The sequence below is a fragment of the Platalea leucorodia genome (assembly GCF_965183815.1).
Source record: "Platalea leucorodia genome assembly, chromosome: Z".
In the NCBI taxonomy this organism is placed as follows: Eukaryota; Metazoa; Chordata; class Aves; order Pelecaniformes; family Threskiornithidae; genus Platalea; species Platalea leucorodia.
Window position 1 is genome coordinate 27,798,120 of NC_138858.1, and position 6,000 is coordinate 27,804,119.

Consider the following 6,000-nt stretch of genomic DNA (forward strand, 5'->3'; position numbering starts at 1 on the left):
TTCTCACTTAGCTTTAGATGTCTGCATTGGAACTAGCCACCTGAGTCCTTTAACAGGTTTTAGATTTCCACTTTAGGATGAAATAAATCACACGGTAAACATGCACGTTTTTCTCCACTGATGGGAAAGGGAGTTTTGACTTCTAGCTCAGATGTAAGTCCGAGTTGTATAACTAAATTTAACCAAGTAGAATCTCATCCCAAATGTTTACAATGTCTTATAAATTGGCACCTCATTTTTTCTTTTTTCCTTTTCTTTTTCTTTTTTCTTTTTTTTTTTTTTTTTTCCCTAAGGGAGAGGTTGTTTGGTTGCTTTTGCATTGGCTTCTGTCTTTGTCTAGATTAAGAAAGTTATAATTTTTAGGGTTTTCTAGTCCTCTGCTGCATCTCCTTCCCCACTTTTTCCTCCTGCCCTAAGCTACCATTCAACAAAGTCAACTTATATCCCAGAAGAGACTGGCACCAACACATACCAATACTGTACTGGTCAGATACATTACTGGAACTAATTTTTCTATTTCAACACAGTAAGAGTTACTTAACCCTAGAGCTTGTCCATTTGAGGCACTGTTTAAAGGTCTGTTTCCTACTACAATCTTTCAGGCACTGATGACTATGCACACTTTGACAAAGACTCTTGATACACTATTTTTTGCAGGCTGTCTGTTGAAAAACTCTTTTTCAACATAACTTCGAGTGCTGATTAATTATGTAATGGAAAAGAAAGCTAGGAGAACTTTAATGCCTGCCTACAGATGGGTACTAGGTTTCCAAGTACTACTAAAAGAAATTCCCACATGGCAGTATCTCAATAGGCTTTAGTCAGTATGAGCTTGATGACAGAGAAATTTAACATCTTTAAAGGTGTTCTAAATGATTGTCTTCATATTCATAGATATATGTAATCAAATATAAGCCGTTCATCTTCAACTGAATGCTAACTTTTGTATGTTACTTCCCACTTTCTGCATGCCAGATACAGGACCATAGGGTAGGTAATGCTAACTACTTTTATGCCCACACATTCAAAAATTCTGTTAAAATGAAAATTACATTGAGGAGGTGCCTTTTCCCTCTCAAGTCTCCCATACACTGCCATGGCACCATCAAAGCAAACAGTTGTTTGTTTCCTTTTGCTTTCTTCTTCCAGGTCAAATTTCTTACTATGGTGCTGTTCTTTCCTGCAAATAGAAGAGCCATCTGTATTCACATAACTTGCTGGAAAGTGTATAACCTGCAATCCTGAAGAAGGGAAGCTGGAAAATGTGAGTGATTGCAGCACTTACCACAGATTTGGTACTACTGAGTAGATATGCTCTCCCATAAATGGAAAAGAAACACACTGATAAAAATGGAAAAAAGGAAGTTCTTGGGTTTGGCACAACTACACTTACTGCTCATCTAAAGCAAGTAGGAGATAGCAAATTAAGCAAAACCTAGCAAACGAAACCAAAAAGAGAAGCAGAATATGTATTTATGAGGAAGAAAACTAGAAAACAGCAGAGTTAAAGGTAACATGTCCCTTCACCATTTATTCTCCTATTTATCATCTTCACTGTTTTTGATACAGGACTGAGATATTTAAAAACTTTCAAATCTTTCTTAAGCACGCTTGTAAATGACAATAAGGACAACTGTAATTCACACACAGAATAAAAGGCATTCACTCTAACTTAAAATCTGATTTCATATATTTATGTGAAAAATATCTCAATATAAATTACATACTTTTGTTGTAAATCTATTTTAACACAATCAGTTAAACCCATTATTATTTAAAATCAGCCGTTTCTAACATAACTGTGATTCTAGATCAGAGCAAAGACTAGTGATTCATCAAGCTTAGTATCCTGTCTCCAAAAGATCACCCAAAGTAAAAAGAGAACAATATGGCATGTAGTGGGACTTCTCGCAAATGATCTCCTAACCTGCAAAAATACATGACATTGGGACTTCCTCAGTCAGATAATGTCTTTGTATTCACCAAGTATTGCTGGATTTCCTTCCATGAACTTGTCCACTCTTCTCCTGAATGCATGTAAACTTTGTAGCGTGAACTTGTGCAGCTTCTTGCAAAAGATACTGCAGATGCTAAAATAAGATTAAGAACCAAGTCTTCTTGTTTGCTTTGATTCAGGCTTCTGTTAGCTTCAGCTGATGCTCCCCAGCTTTTTTACTGGAAGAGAGAGGAAACAAGAAATCCCTAATGCACCACCTTCATATCACTTGGGGGTTTTTAGCCCTCTATTACATTACCATGAAACAGTCTTTTCTCTAGGCTGAAGAACACTGGTTTGCCTAATTGTTCTTCCTACTGTAGCCACTTCATACTTTGGATTATCTTTTTAACCTTTCTTTGAATTTTTCCAGTTCGACTGCAGCTTTTTTGAAAGGAAGGGGTAACAATTATTAAGCACCAAACTCATGTTCTTATAAAATCTGTTGTAAACTGAAGACCTTGCTCCCGAGTGAAGATGGGAAGCTCAAAATCCAACATACTATGTGTGAAGTTGGGGGTGCTTTTATGTACATCACAATACATTTATCTACATTTGCCACCTCAACCTCCGATCACTGCCTCAAAGTCTTCTTGTAAAGATAATCAGAGATGGTCTGTAAGTGCTAGGCAGTGTTTATTTTACCCCGCACTGCTAGTCTCCTTGAAATAAGAAACCTTTGCTAAATGGTAGCTTATGAACTCCCAAAAATTAATAATTAAAACCCAGTTATTCTTGCAGGATTTCTAGAACAGTAGCCTCTGACTTTGCTGATTAATCAGTTCATTGTAAAGTAGTGCCATCCAAGCTTACATTCCACCCTGTCACTGATTCTCCTTGGCTTTGCCCCAGTGTCAAAGCTTTTGACATTCTGCCTAAAATGTCGCTTATCTACACACACATGCCTTTATCTTCCTCCCTCTCTTCCTTCTCCTTTCATTTAAGGCTGCAAAAATTTCCATAAGCACTTTTATTCCCTTAATTTCAGTTCATGTTCATGGATTAGATTTTGTCTATATAATTTCTTTCATATACCCTTTATCTTCCCATTCTCTCATAATACTGTCTTCCATAAATGTCTTGTCAGTTTGTTATTTGCATTTTAAATACTTCACAAACTTTTATCTAACCACAGCTACATTTTGCTTCTTAAATTTGTTGTACAAACCTCACAGAATATGCCATTTAAACCTTTAACAAAGACTCTTCCCTTGCATTGCTTTTACTGTGTTTTTATTATGTTAACACAGTGCTCTGGAACTGAATTAGATAGGCCCTACCAGATTCTTCCCTCACCTGATGTAGTGGGAGGTGTGTCTACTTACTCCAAGAATGGATTAGAATTACTCAGATCACTATCTAAGCCAGACTTGCAGAATTTGGGTGCCAAACTGACAAATTCTGGGTTTTAATAATAAAATCCTCTGAGAGTCTGTAGTTCCATTTGAAGTACAATTAAATTCAAAAGACAGGAATCACCAGAGCAAATGCAAATGTCTAAAACATTGATACCGAACTAGTTGTCTAGACTCTCTTTTCTAGTCACAACAGAGAGATAAGCCCTTTTGTGATATGATTCATCTGACCTTTTAGAAATGTATGAGATCAACTGAACCCTGCAGGCACTTGTTTCTCTGCTAGGACTATAAAAGACTAAAAGACTTTTCAGATAAGGCTAGCTCAGATGTCCCTTAAGCAACCTATAAGGGGAATCCAGAATGAATAGCCCAGAAGAAGATGTCTGCAATAAAAAGGCCTTAAGTCAGCAGCATGAATACCATGCAAAACATTTCAGCCTGAATGTCACAGACATTTACAGACAGGCAGCCTTTCTGAACATTTGTTTTAAAGCCATTTTAATATCAACCTAAGTTTTTATTACAGTGTGAATTGGGGGTGCTGGTGCCTCAAAGACTACAGTTCTTTCTTTATTAGCAGAGAGAACTTTTTTATTAACTAGCTGCCAGAAAATTTAAAAGAAAACACTGTCATAATGTATAGTATTTTGCATCTTAAAATGAATGCCAACAATCCTCTCTAAAACTCAATAAGGTACCTTTGATGAACACTCTTACACCATCTAGACCACCTAATTAAGTTACTGTCTTCCTTTCAGTTAATGGCATTTCACCAGTCTTTGTCAACATTAATATAATATGACATTGTATTATCATATTATTATATAATAATAATTATCATTATTATATAGTATTATTTATAATACTATTATACTACATTATATGTTATGTTACATTATATTGTACTGTATTGTATTGCATTGTATTGTATTATACTATATTATATATACAGCAATACAAATTCAACAAACACTTAATCTTATTTCAAAAGAAAGGAAGGGGTAGCAGAACCAGGATATTGCTACTATGTTTGTGATTCTAGGAAAAATCAAGAACAGTTGCTTATATCAATATCGAGTCTTATCTTGTGACTGTCAAAAGAGCACAAGTTTCCACTAAGCCCCAAATTCTAGAAAATTCTACAGCTCTAAAAGGTATAGAAAGCACTTCCTGATATTCTATGTTGTGACCTATGGGAGAGGAATCAAACTGACTAAAGTGACCTTTGTCACCTTCTCATCCTGGCAAGCACAGTGGGACAAGAGATGGTGGCTTTTAGACAGCTTTGTGTTTCCATACATCTTAAGCAATGTAAGCTCAAGCTTCAGCCTAGTATATTTTCATCTTAGTACACTCTGACTCCTGGGACATGTCTAGTGCGCTATCCTACAGCTGAATGTCACAACACTGCTTGCGGAACATCTCAAGATGATCGGGGAGTTTTCAGAGCTCTTTAAAATGGCAAAGCTCCTTTAAAGCTGAGTAAAAGAGCAGGGGTGTCAGCGGGATAAGCAGCGGATAGAACATGAACAAGTGAGGATTCAACACCTAAAGTTGATTTTTCCTTTCTTTTCTGACTGAATTCTACGGACTGCTGTATATGGTAAGTGTTTGTTTCTTTACACCCAGCTCACGAGCAGAGCAGTATGATATGTTGCCACCTGGTGTAGAGGTGATGTAAAAATCCTTGCTGACTCCTATATGAGCAAAGGCTGCGTCACTGCAGAGGCACATCTCTGCGTGAGCTATGCCGGCAATGTCGTCAGCTCCCTTGCTTGCTGACTCACGTCTTGGGAAGACATCAGCTCTGAGGAAAGAAACTGTCCTTCAGCCTGCGACGATGCGGAGCGTGCAAGCACAGGGACTGCAGAACCTGCCTGAGACAGGGGAGAGAGAGAGTGATGGCTACAGGCAAAGGAGCTGGAAGCATCCAACCCGGAATGCAAATATACATGTTTACAGCTGTCAACAGCTAACGTGTTGATCCTGCCGTAAGATGCTGGAGGGATGCTGAAACATTATGACTGTTACACAATCACTCATGTAAATGGGCTGCTCTTAGAGGGAGGATAAAGTCTGCTTCACGTCAATAATGTCAAGTTTTTCTTGCATGTCATTTGCCAGACGGATCTGTGCTTTATAATGGAAACCTCATTCAAACGACCTGCCTAGCATTCCTTTGCGCAAAGAACCTCTTAAAAGTGGTAAAGCAAGCACAGTGTGCAGATCTTTTAAAGACAGCAATAAACATCACAATTGTTATTTATAAAGATTGTGTTTTCCTTAGGAACAGATCGTTACTATAATTAAGCTTGGAAAACTTTCAACTTATTTTCAAAGAAAACAGTTTAATTGCTGCCAACTGCTTTCTATAGACTCCTACAAGAAATACACTTTTACCTTTCTTTAAAACCCTACATGCTTCTGTGAGGAAAAATTACAAAACCAAAACCAGTATTCTTTCTTCAGATAAGATTTTCAACAGCAGATTTATGGGCAGCCTTAATGCTAGTCTTGAAAGAAGCTGATGCTGTGCATTTTATGGTCATTCAATACTCTCTAGCACAGTGGTGTTCCACCACTCCTGCAGCAGAATATGTCATCACAACTATGTTGTACATGTGCACCCTGCCACTGAAAGATCTC